Source organism: Silene latifolia, chromosome 1 (genome assembly GCF_048544455.1).
Source record: "Silene latifolia isolate original U9 population chromosome 1, ASM4854445v1, whole genome shotgun sequence".
Taxonomy (NCBI): Eukaryota; Viridiplantae; Streptophyta; class Magnoliopsida; order Caryophyllales; family Caryophyllaceae; genus Silene; species Silene latifolia.
The window spans coordinates 100,473,035-100,486,615 of NC_133526.1; the positions used below are offsets into that span (position 1 = coordinate 100,473,035).

General features: G+C 39.6%; 1 non-coding gene across 1 annotated transcript; it reads right to left on the reverse strand.

Moving 5' to 3' along the window:
* Nucleotides 1-10,715: 10,715 nt before the first annotated feature.
* Nucleotides 10,716-10,822, reverse strand: LOC141618247 (small nucleolar RNA R71). The gene has a single exon (XR_012531345.1). It is a non-coding gene; the product is annotated as a small nucleolar RNA R71 (small nucleolar RNA).
* Nucleotides 10,823-13,581: the final 2,759 nt, after the last annotated feature.

A 13,581-nucleotide genomic window follows, 5' to 3' on the forward strand; every position in this document is an offset into this window, starting at 1 on the left:
GGAGTCTACTCTTGACAAAAGCATTTAACGATTGAGGACAAAAGTACCCTAGCTTGACACAATTTGGAGGTGATTTATTGGTATCCTTCTAGGCTTAGTAGTTTGAAGAAATTGCATCTATGAAGGAGTGTGTACCCTTGAATTGCTTCCCTTGTAGATAATTTCCGCCACTTAGATGAGGAAAGTGGCTATTCTTTTTGTAGATGCATCCATTATGTGTTTTTGTGTGCTTAATGTTTGGATGTGTCGCCATTTTGGCAAGACCCACCTTGCCTTGCAAGAAGGCATCCTACCTCATGGTTGTCTTGTTGTGAGTTGAAGGGGCGGAGTGAGACCCGCTAATTGTCTCATATCGGCTATATTATTAGGATAGGTTAGTATTGGTCCAAGTCTTTGTCACCTCTTTACTCGGGACGAGCAAAGGTTCGGTTTGGGGAAATTTGATGTGACCATAATTGGCGCATATTTAGCCCCCGAATTAGCCTTGTTCCCATGCTTTTTAGTGCCTATTTGGGTCATTTCTTATCTTTAGTTCTTTGTTTTGCATATTCTTTGAGATTTTGATCCCTTGGTAGGAAAGGAGTAAGAATCTTGCATTTTCATGGCAAAACGAGACTAAATTGATCGTATTCAATGACCAAGCATCAAGGAGAGACAAGACTAGAAGGCCTTTGTACATATTATAGTAGAAGAGCAATGTTGAGAAAAGATCCTTGAGTCCCCAAGGAAATCCCCAAGGAATTTATGAAGAAAAGGGAAGAAAAGAAGAAGATTTGTTGTTTGATCGACAATCCGAGCGGATTGTCAGCAATCCGTCCGTCCCGCAGCAGCACAATCCGAGCGGCTTTGCCTTAATCCGCTCGGATTCCACCTCCACAATCCGCCCGGATTCCCCTGAATCAGCTCGGATTCCAACGCCAGAATCCGCCCGTCCCGACCTTATTCCGCCCGGATTCCAGCACAGCACGGATTGTCTTCTCCAAGCTACGAAGAAAGAAGCCCTTCTCTCGAAAAATACCGGCTCCTCCTTGCTCAATCTAAAAAGTGTAATTACTAGTTTAGCCCTTAGTTAACCCTAATGCATCCTCCCTAACTTCCACTATAAATACCCCATTAGTCTAATTAGAGGAGCATGTTCTTCTTATCAATAATTAGTGTAGTTAATATCAATCAAATCTCTCTTTAATATTGTAATCAAGTATTAATCAAGTTTTAATCCAAGTTTTAGTTCTTTAATCTCTCTTTTGTTCATCCTTTATTTTGGGTAATTGAAGATTATTTGGGTTATTGTTGGGAGATTGACAACCTCTCAATCAAGCATTCAAGTACTTCTTTTATCTTTGCTTTATTATTGGAATCATTAGTAGGTATAATCTCTTAATCCCTTTTTAATTATTGTTAATTACTTTCATTTATTCATCATGTTTCATTTTGTTGGTATGATTGACAACCTTGCTAGCATGATCAACATGATAATGAGTGAGTAGTCTCTTAGCTAGGGTTAATGGGTGATTAGGGGAAACCAACATGGGGAATGATTCATGCTTAAATTAATATGCTTTCATGTTTTATTTGCTTGCTTGTTTTGATCTCAACTCATGCACATGTTATATTTGATGAAATGCTAAGCCTATGAATCCTTGCATTTACTATCATCTCCTATCTTTTCAATGAGACTTGTAGGACATAACCCAACTCGAGTCTCATTAGACCGTGCATGTTGTTGAGTAGGGAAGAGTAAGTCGACTTGTAGGTGTTGTACAATCTAATCGATTCGGCTCCGGGACCCAAACTTTCCTAGGATTTTAAGATATAACCCAACTCAATCCATCACAACAATAATTGCTTGCTTATAATTTGAGAACATGTTTGTATGATCATATCCCATGATTCCCCTATGATCCCATGACACCCTAGTGCCTTTAATCAATTGTTTACACCCTTTAATTCATCTTGCTTGTTTATTTTCATTGCTATTTTAGTTTAGTAACCTTCTACATCAACCCAATTTGTGACACCTCTTAGACACCATTAGTTTCAATAGAAATCTCATTTCAACTCCCGTCCCTTGGGATCCGACCTTTACTTGCCTCTTTACTAATTGTAGAGTTGTTTGTGAAGCTATAAATTGTGTTTTGATTCGACCGTGACCCAACGACCACATCTTAATTTGTGAACACTTAGCGGGATCGCTTCACCTTTAGCAAGACATTCCCAAACAAATAGGAGCGTTACCATCTCGGTTTCCCGGGGTAGTGAATAACAAAGTACAACAAACCAAAGTACTTTAGATAATATTTAGCGATTTCATGTTTATTACAAATTAACCAAACTAAACTCAATATAAAATTAATTACAACTCGCAGCGGAAAAAAATAAAGTGATTAAATAATCTATGTGGTCTAGACTTCTAGGTAGAGGGCCAAGTCTTCACGCATCCCATAGCTCCCAAGTCAGCTAATCTTTAGTACCTGTCAAATCTGCTCCCCATTAAGGTTCATCACAGGTGTTCACGAATACACAGTTAACCGCGAGGTTGAGTAGGGACTAAACAAACAACATAATTAACGGCATTAATAAAGACAATAGTGTTAACACAATAATAATAAATCCAGCTCAGTTATAAAAATCACAGTTTACGGTAGCACCCATAACATTTGTCCGTCCACAACATACTCCAATCACATCCGCTCCTCCAAACTCCGTCTTAACGCTTCCTCAGCTCCGAATGTGAACATCTCTCTAGTAGTGAGCCTACTAGAGAAGAGACTCTGAGGGGCGGCCAGTGATCAACTGACGCAACAAGGACTAGCGGTTGCTCAGACCGGTCCCTTCAAATAATAACCCACAAGGACTAGCGGTATATCGGTCACTTCAACAAATAATTCACAAGGACTAGCGGTATATCGGTCCCTTCAATAAATAACTAACAAGGACTAGCAATTCGGTCCCTTCAATCACAATACGACAATCACCACTACTCATAAGCAACCCAACTCCATGTTCTCAATTCCACATCCGTAATCACAATCGCAATATATAATCAACCACATATATGAACAGTTAACAATAACATAAATATAAGTTGAGTAGGATAATCCCTACCTCCATAGCATTTCCAATTTACAAGCAAGCAATTCCAATTAATAATACTCTTCAACAATTCCGTCACCTCGCTGCGTGAAAGCTATTACCAGCGATACTACAATTCCGAATAGAAGTTTGGTCGTGATAGCTGGGCTAAAGATAGTTTGGATATGGTGAGCAGGTACTAGTCGATGGAGAGGACGATGTTGAATGCGGAGTACCGAAAACCTAGCTGCGTTGCCGCTGCAAGCGCACCTCACTCTAATCTCGTTTTTGTGTGCGTGTAAGTGTTTTGTTTGATAAGGAACGATTTATATACTCCGTATGATGGGCAGTTGTTTAAACCGTATTAGTTAAGTATTATTTATAATAATAATAATAATATAATAATAACAACAACAATATAATATTATAAGATATAGCTATTAAATATTATACCTTATCTTTCCGTCTCACCGCTATACAAACAAATCATATCATATTATTATTATTATTATTATGTCGTATAACGTTCTACCCAATAATTTTTATAAAAACATTCTTAAAATAATTATTGTCTCAAGTCCTAAAAGTACGGGGTATTACACGAATCCCCGAGTCGCCTCGACGTCGCCCTTCCCGACGGCAGGTCCTTGGCTCAAACCCTTTTGAGTTGCCTCGACGTCGCAATGGTCTTCAGGTTATAATCTTTGATTGACCTGGAGGCCATACTTTGACTTTCGCCCTGTCCAAGCCTCAGTCAAAGTGGGGGCTCTGTAGATACCCAGTATCTGCACCTTCCAAAAACCACCCGATGATGATCGGACTGTAACTTGTTTTTGATATGCGTGCGTGGATTGACTATACATGAGACGGTTTAATGCACTAATCGAATATGAAAAATGATTTCAAAAATGGTTTTCGAACTTCATTTGCATTAAAATAACACTATTTAGAGTTAAAACCGTCTTCGGACCCAAAACCGACTCAGAAACCCGCAACTCGAGTCAACCTGAGTCAACCCGAGTCAACCCAAATCCCGAATGTCAAAAATAATGCCATGAATGCCTTTATCATGTCATTTCCATTAAAATGACCCTAATTAGAGTCAAAACCGTCTTCGGACCCAAAACCGACTCAGAAACCCGCAACTCGAGTCAACCTGAGTCAACCCGAGTCAAACCAAATCTCAAATGTCGAAAATAATGCCATGAATGTCTTTATCATGTCATTTCAATTAAAATGACCCTATTTAGAGTCTAAACCGACACCGGGCCAAAACCCGACTCGAAATTCAAATCCCGACTCACACAGGTCAAACCCGAGTCAAGAACACAAATTACCTACCTCAAGTAACACCCAAAATCATCTTATTAGATGCCCATATTGTTACACGACATCTCATTTCAATACCACAAACCAAACAATGGATGGAGCAAAGACCACGTCCAAATTGAAAGGGACAATACACCCACCCGTATCTCAAGGTAGCTCGCGCCTCTTTAAGGTGTCTGCTTAGCCTCTAAGCAAACACAACCGACCTACCTCCCCACATTTCTCTATAAATACCACCCTTCACACACCAAAAACCTCACGCGATAGTCCGCCCCCTCCTTCTCCCTTAAAATTCTAGACCCGACTTCCTAAGTAACAAAATCGACACGTGTTTACGACCTACCGATCGTAAACACAAGCCTTAGACATTTTGTTTGGTAGTGTCGCCGTGCATTTGACCGACCCATTTGACCAACTCAATTCATTAATCAACATGTTTTTCAATAATATATTTTCAACATATTTTCAAAACAAAATTCTTTTTTAAGGCACCTTTTTAAACTTCTTTGATCGCGATTAGTCACAACGAGAAAACCGTCTCTAAAGTCGTCTACTTCGCAAACATCAATACACGTAAGTTTGAGAGTGTAAATAACTCATTTATTTCATGTCTCTACTGTTTTTATGAGTTTATGAGCATGAACAATGCATGACACGATTCAAACATAGGTTAAACGAGCCAAAACCGAGTTTTGTCCTGAGACAGGAGCTCCTTGCTATGCAGGGAGGCTCGCGCCTCTTGTGGGTGTCCAGGTCAGACTCAAATGTGTTTGTTCTCGTCTTTTCTCTTTATTTCATTTCTTATTTGCAATCGGTTTTTACCATTTCGAATGTTTCAAATCATTTTTATGACAAACTCTTTAGCCATAAATTATAATCACCCTTGGTTCCATGTACAATGACGGTTTAATCCGTGACCCGGTGATATTAATTGGTTAATTACATTTTAAAGGAAATCCTTTTCTTTTATTTACCATTTTAATTCATTTTTATGATAAACATATTTTGACCATTACAAAAATCATCCTTGGTTCTTTATACCATGACGGTTTATTCCGTGACTCGATGATATTATTGGTTAATTACAAATTAAAGGGTATTTTAACCCCCTTTTATTTTATTTACCATTTTTCTCATTTGTTTACATTTGTAAATATACTAGTCATAATTCATAATCATCCTTGGTTCTTTATACCATGTCGGTTTAATCCGAGTACGATGATTAACTTGACTAATTACAAAGAAATAAACTTAACATAATTAGTTCAAATGAACTTAACATAATTAATTATAAATTTTTTCAAACATGAGAGAGAAACCTAGAGAGAGAAAAGCTCTAAAATTCATGACCTAAAAATTCCTTCTATCTGCAATAACTATGACGGCGCTCAAAAACTCAAAAAATCGCTTTACTCCTTTACGTTCAATCACTAAATCTTCCTTAAATTCAGCTAAAGCTTCAGTAGTGCAATCTCCAACTAATGGCGGTCCTAAAGGTGGTAACTTTCCTCGTCCTTCACCATCAGATACTAGTAGAACAAGAGCAATGAATGATATTCAGGGTGTTCCTGTCCTGAATCTGTCTGAAGGAGAGACAGTTCTAACTGATAGCTGGTATGTTAGGCATGGTGGAAAGGACATCCCAATTATGGAACCGATATTGGAAGAAGAGGACACGTCTGAACTGCTTCAGTTTACAACAGAGGATATCAAGCCTGAGGTAGAATTCTGGAACCATTCTGTTATATGTTACATTCACGGTGCTAACCCACCATGAGATATCGTTGAGAATTATGTTTATAATGTCTGGGAGCAGTTTGGTATAGATAGGGTTTCGTTCCTTGACAATGGTGTTTTCATTGTAAGATTGTCTAAGAAAACAGGGAAAGACGCTTTACTTCGTTCTGGTTATTATATGTTTGATAATAAACCTGTTATTGTTAAGCCATGGGTACCGGATATGGAGTTAGTTAAGGAAAAGGTTGCAGTTGTCCCTGTTTGGATTAAGTTGTATGGTATCCCTCTAAAATTTTGGGGCAATTGTTTATCTAGAATTGCTGGTCTTGTTGGAAAATTTGTTAAAATGGATGTTGACACTCAGGAAAAAGTTCGACTTAGCTATGCTAGAGTTATGGTTGAATTACCTATGGATCAGGAGTTGACTGAAAGGGTTAAATTTTTAGATGAGTCTGGTAATTTGGTGATTGTCAAAGTTGAGCATGAATGGAGACCTATCTCCTGCTCAAGCTGTAATGGAATTGGACATAACTCTGCTCAATGTAGGAAGCCTGTTAAGAGGAGGCCTAAGGTTCCTTCTGTAAAGGCTCCTCCAAAACAGCAGAAAGTTTGGAGGCCATTGCAAAAGACACAAAAAGAACTAGAAGATGTTGTAACCCCTCCCTCCCTTTTACCTCCAAACTTCCCTCCTTTGGCTACTGTTAGAGTTACACCTGCAGTCAAGTCCACTCCTGCTAAGCATATAATGCGTCTTAATAGGCAGGATGGGATTGTTGGAGTCAGATTATCTGGGAAATTCAGTCCATATACTTTCATGGATGCTTTGAAGAGTAACTCTGCTACTCAGGGGGGAGTGGTAGAGAGTGGAAAGGACCCCCCTGACCCTGATATCAATGCATAGTCTGGGATTTTGGAATGTACGGGGTCTGAATGACCTGAATAAGCAGAAAGTGGTGAAATGGTTTATGCACAATAATGGGGTGGGCTTATTTGGTTTGCTTGAGACAAAATTGAAACCTGGTAGCCTTTTGAAGAAAAATACCTCTATTTGTGATGGTTGGAGTGTCTCCACTAACTGCAGTTGGCATAAGGGTGGTAGGATTTGGGTGTTATGGTTGCCTACTTTGTTTGATATTCAGTTCTTATCATATAGTGCACAACATATACATATGTTGGTTCATTCCCAAACTGATGATAAGAGATTTTATCTAACTTTTATTTATGCTTACAATGATCTTAATGGAAGAACTGAACTTAGGAATTTTTTGAAGAAGTTTTCTGAGGAGTGCAATGCACCCTGGCTTTGGCTAGGTGATTTCAATACTGTCCTCAGTCCAGTTGAGAGATTGGGTGGAAGCACCTCTGATGCTGAGATGGAACACTTTCAGGACTGTGTTTCTATTTGTTGTATGGAAGATATTGCTGCTACTGGTGCTCTTTTTACTTGGTCAAATAAGCAGGCTCCTGTGGATAGGGTTTATAGTAGACTTGATCGTGCTATGGGGAATCAGGAATGGTTTGATCTTTTTGGAGATAGTGTAGCTCACTTCCATCCTGAGGGCCTCTTTGATCACTGTCCTTGCACAATTATGGACAAGAATTCTGAGATTCATGGTAGGAAAAGTTTTAAGTACTTTAACATGTGGGGGGCTGCACCAACTTTCAAAGCTCTTGTGTCTGCTAGTTGGTCCATGTCCTATCAGGGTACTAAGATGTTTGGTATTATAAAAAAACTTAAAGCTCTGAAGCCTATTCTGAAAGCTCTCAATAAGGAGTGTTTCTCTGATATTGAAAACAATACCAACATAGCTAGTATAGCTCTGGAGACTATATAGAAAGCTCTTATTGAGAATCCTGGTGATGCAACTCTCCTGCAGCAGGAACTGGACCTGGCCCGTGATCTTAAGGATCTCATTACTGCCAGAGATAGTTTTCTGATTCAAAAGGCAAAGGTGCAATGGTCACTGGAGGGAGATCTAAATACTTCCTATTTTCATCATTCTATCAAAAAAAGGGTGATGATGAACAAGGTCTTCCAAATTGAAGATAAAGATGGTGTCATGTGTACTGATGGGGCAGCAATACAGAATGCTTTTTTGGTTTTGATGTGACCATAATTAGCGCATATTTAGCCCCCGAATTAGCCTTGTTCCCATGCTTTTTAGTGCATATTTGGGTCATTTATTATCTTTAGTTCTTTGTTTTGCATATTCTTTGAGATTTTGATCCCTTGGTAGGAAAGGAGTAAGAATCTTGCATTTTCATGGCAAAACGAGACTAAATTGTTCGAATCCAATGACCAAGCATGAAGGAGAGACAAGATTAGAAGGCCTTTGTACATATGATAGTAGATGAGCAATGTTGAGAAAGGATCCTTGAGTCCCCAAGGAAATCCCCAAGGAATTTATGAAGAAAAGGGAAGAAAAGAAGAAGATGTCTTGCTGAGGCACAATCCGTGCGGATTGACCACAATCCGGCCGTCCTTACCATGCACAATCCGTGCGGTTTCATCCCAAGACGCTCGGGTTCAGCCACCACAATCCGCCCGGATTCCCTGAAAACCGCCCGTGTTCAACCGCCAGAATCCGCCCGTCCCGACTCAAAACCGCTCGGATTCCTCTACAGCGCGATTTCCTCTTCTCCATGTTACAAAGAAAGAAGCCCTTCCCTCGAAAAATACCGGCTCCTCCTTGCTCAATCTAAAAAGTGTAATTACTAGTTTAGCCCTTAGTTAACCCTAATGCATCCCCCTAATTTCCACTATAAATACCCCATTAGTCTAATTTGAAGATCATGTTCTTCTTAGCAATTCTTAGTGTAGTTAATATCAATCAAATCTCTCTTTAATATTGTAATCAACAATTAATCAAGTTCTAATACAAGTTTTAGTTCCTTAATCTCTCTTTTGTTCATCCTTTATTTTGGGTAATTGAAGATTATTTGGGTTATTATTGGGAGATTGACAACCTCTCAATCAAGCATCAAGTACTTCTTTTATTCTTGCTTTATTATTGGAATCATTAGTAGGTATAATCTCTTAATCCCTTTTTAATTATTGCTAATTACTTTCATTTATTCATCATGTTTAACTTTGTTGGTATGATTGACAACCTTGCTAGCATGATCAACATGATAATGAGTGAGTAGTCACTTAGCTAGGGTTAATGGATAATTAGGGGAAACCAACATGGGGAATGAATCATGCTTAATTTAATATGCTTTCATAATTTATTTGCTTGCTTGTTTTGATCTCAACTCATGCACATGTTATGTTTGATGAAATGCGAGCCTATGAATCCTTGCATTTTTTACCCATCACCTATCATTTCAATGAGACTTGTAAGACATAAACCAACCCGAGTCTCATTAGACCATGCATGTTGTTGAGTAGGGAAGATTAAGTCGACTTGTAGGTGTTGTACAATCTAATCGATTCGGCTCCGGGACCCAAACTTTCCTAGGATTGTAAGATATAACCCAACTCAATCCATCACAACAATAATTGCTTGCTTATAATTTGAGAACATGTTTGTATGATCAATTCCCATGATTCCCCTATGACCCCATGATACCCTAGTGCTTTTAATCAATTGTTTACAACCCTTTTAATTCATCTTGCTTGTTTACCTTCATTGCTATTTAGTTTAGTGACCTTCTACATCAATCCAAATTGTGACACCCCTAAGACACCACTAGTTTCAATAGAAATCTCATCTCAATTCCCGTCCCTTGGGATCCGACCTTTACTTGCCTCTTTACTAATTGTAGAGTTGTTTGTGAAGCTATAAATTGTGTTTTGATTCGGACGTGACCCAACGACCACATCTATTAAATTGTGAATACGAAATGGAACCGATCAAAAAATGGCGCCGTTGCCGGGGACGGTGTTAACTTGATTTAGATTTTCTTGTATTGTTATTACTTGTGTCCTTCTTTGCCTTGGGGAAGTAAAACTCCTCAATGTTTGTTCTAATCGTTTTCAAGTTGTTTGATATTGTGCATGTCTAGAAGGTCACAAGGTGACTTGGTACCTCTTGATCGTGAAATTGAAAGAACTTTGACAACCAATAGAAGATTTGCTAGGAGAAATTTGAGAGGTATTAGTGAGGTTGTAGAAATTCAACCAACTATTGAGTTCATCAACCCTTTTGAAAGAGAAGGTGAGGAGAACCCAACACAAAATCAACCACAAAATCAACCCACAATGCCTAAGTTTTCATCACATTCCGTACCAACCGAGGATAACCTACCCAATGGTACTCCCACACCACAACATCTAACCGGAAATTTTATAGCCAAATCCGCATTTATCCAATTAGTTGAAAGAAGCCAATTTGGGGGGGATGCCTAGTGAAGACCCTCATTCTCATATGGAGGCTTTTTGTGACTATTGTGATGCGATCTCACAAACCGGTGTAACTCAAGACCAAATTCGATGGGTCTTATTTCCTTTTTCTCTAATTGGCACCGCCAAACAATGGTTGAAAGGCCTTGATAAGGCTACTCTCGGACTAGACTCTTGGAAGAAGTTGGCTCTAGCTTTCTACAAAAAATTATACCCACCGGAAAAGACAAACATGCTAAGAGCTCAAATTACGGGTTTTAAGCAAAGGGATGAAGAATCTTTGTATGAAGCTTGGGAACGGTTCAAGGGAATTTGTCGCTCATGTCCTCACCATGGACTTAGCGAATGGTTCTTGGTACAACAATTTTGGAATGGCCTTTATGAAGATTCAAGAAATATCCTTAATATGGGATCGAATGGGATGTTCACCGAGGTTGATGACAACCAAACTTGGAGCAAAATTGAAGAGATAGCAATCCACAATTCACAATATAGTAGGCCTCGCAAGGCTACTAGAGGAGGAAAGCACGAAGTGGACGCCGTTACTCAATTAGGTGCTCAACTAAGCTCCCATATCGATACTATCAACTTGAAGTTCGAGAAAGCGATGGCTAGACTTGAAGAAGTCTCAAAATCACCAAAGCATCATGTCAATGCCATGACGGCATCTTCATCAATCCCAAGTGGGATATGTGAGAATTGTGGAACCTTGGGACATGACCCAAGTGAGTGTAGGGGAACAACCGAACAAGTTAATGCTTTCCAAGCATACAAAAGTGGTACCCCTTACTCCAACTATTACAATGAGAATACCAAATTCCATCCAAATCTCTCATACAAAAGCCAAAATGTTCAAAATCCTCAAACAACATACACCCCACCACCCATGAGAAATCAAAACCAAAGACCCTTTTACAATCAAAACCAAGGTTATCAAAATCAATCTCCATACAATCAACAAAATGACCAAGGTTTGGATGTTCAAAAAGCGGTCCTCCAAATGCAAAAGAATCAACAAGAATTTTTCACTCAAATGCAAAAAGATAGTCAAGCAAAGGAAATTACCATCAACAACATTCTAGCTCACACCAAGATGTTGGAAACCCAATTGACTCAACTAGCATCTTCAAGCTCACAAAGACAAAAGGGGCAATTACCACCTCAAAGTAATCCCCCAAGACATGAAACGGTTAGTGCCATTCACTTGAGAAGTGGTACAAGGTATGAAGCACCGAAGAAGCAAGTTGAGGATGAAGTTGTGGAAGCTAGTGATAAGGAAGATGTTGTGCAAAACTCCAAGGTTGGAGAGCAATCAAAAGAAGAAATTTCAAAGAAAAATGAAGACAAGGTTAAGGAGAAGGAGCCCATTGTGATTAGACTTCCTTTTCCAAGTCGTCAAGCCAAGCCCAAATTTGATGACCAACTTGGAAAGTTTATGGAAATTGTGAAGAATTTGGAAGTCTCGATTCCTTTCACGGAATTAATCAATCACGTGCCGGCCTATGCGAAATACATGAAAGACATCCTCACAAAGAAGAAGTCGATCCGGAAACTTGAGACTATCGCTTTCACCAAGGTGAGTAGTGCAATACTTCAAGGGAGTTCACCTTCAAAACTCAAGGATCCGGGTAGCTTCTCAATACCGTGTACCATTGGCGACACCACGATCAACAAAGCCTTATGTGATCTAGGGGCTAGTGTGAGTGTTATGCCGTACTCGGTGAGTAAAAGGTTGGGGATGGGAGAGCTTAAGTGCACCAATATCACACTCCAAATGGCCGATAGATCGACTAAGACACCATTAGGGATATGGGAAGATGTTCCCGTACGAATTGGGAAGTTTTTCATCCCGGTGGACTTTGTCATTGTTGATATGAAGGAAGATTCCAACATTCCAATCATTCTAGGAAGACCTTTCCTACACACCGCGGGTGCGGTGATTGATGTGAAACATGGTGAGCTCACTCTAGAAGTGGGAGATGAAAGCATAACCTTTAATCTTGACAAGACTATGAGAGCTCCCCATTTGCATGAACCATGTTTCATGGTTGATCATTATTGCCGGAAGGATGAAAGGAAGAATTCGGAATTCCAATGGAAAAAGAAAATTGAAGATGCTCCATTCAAAGAGCAAGTGAATTGTGACAAGGAGAGCTTGCAAAGCTCATCAAAATCAAGCAAAGAAGAAGAAGATGGCCTCATTGGCCAAGAAAAGAAATTGGGAGAGTTGTCTCTATCAACTCAAGAGTTCTTTAGTGATCAAGTGGATGAAGTATGTGGTCTTTGGGACGACGAATTTGAAGGGATTTATAATCCCTATATTGGACATGCTATTGATCAAGACCGACAACAAGGGCCAAGGTCTATTGAAGAACTCTATCACGATAATGAACAAGCTTTCGTTTATTTCTTCAAGGTGTTGAGCAACATCAACAACACCTTGGACATGCCCCCTTGACATCTCATCAAGAATGAGAGTTTGGTGGAGTCCTCCCTAAACCACCATTTGTAAATATTTCTAACTCCCTAACTCGCATTTCAAATCTTGTATTGCATTTTTTGTCATCTTTGGATTTATTTTATTTACTTTGATCAAGATAATTGTCATGTTTGAGAGAAGTGAGGGAGGGACTAACGATTTCAATTGATGTGTAGTGTTTTAGCTTAGTGTGGGGATAGCAATTGCCTAGGCTATTCATGCCTTAGTAGTGCCCCCACAATGAAGAACACAAGACATGACGAAGAATAGAAGAATGACAAGGGATTTGCATTGTGCACGGATGGAACTGAATCCGGGTACAAAGGGGTAGAATCCGAGCGAATTCAGGAGAATCCGCCCGTCTTCAGGCAATCCGGACGTGTTGGCTAGAAGACGCACGTCCCTCTGAGCTGAACTTTTGAAATATTTTTGACTGTAAGAGAATCCGGGCGTCCTGATTACAAATCCGCCCGTCTCTGAAAATCCGCCCGTCTTGAAAAGAAGACGCCCGTCTTCTTGGCTGAGGAAAATAAGAAAAATTCCTGCATCAGAATCCGCCCGTCTTCTGAAGAAGACGCCCGTCCCGTGTTTTCAAATCCGAGCGTTTTCTCTGGAATCC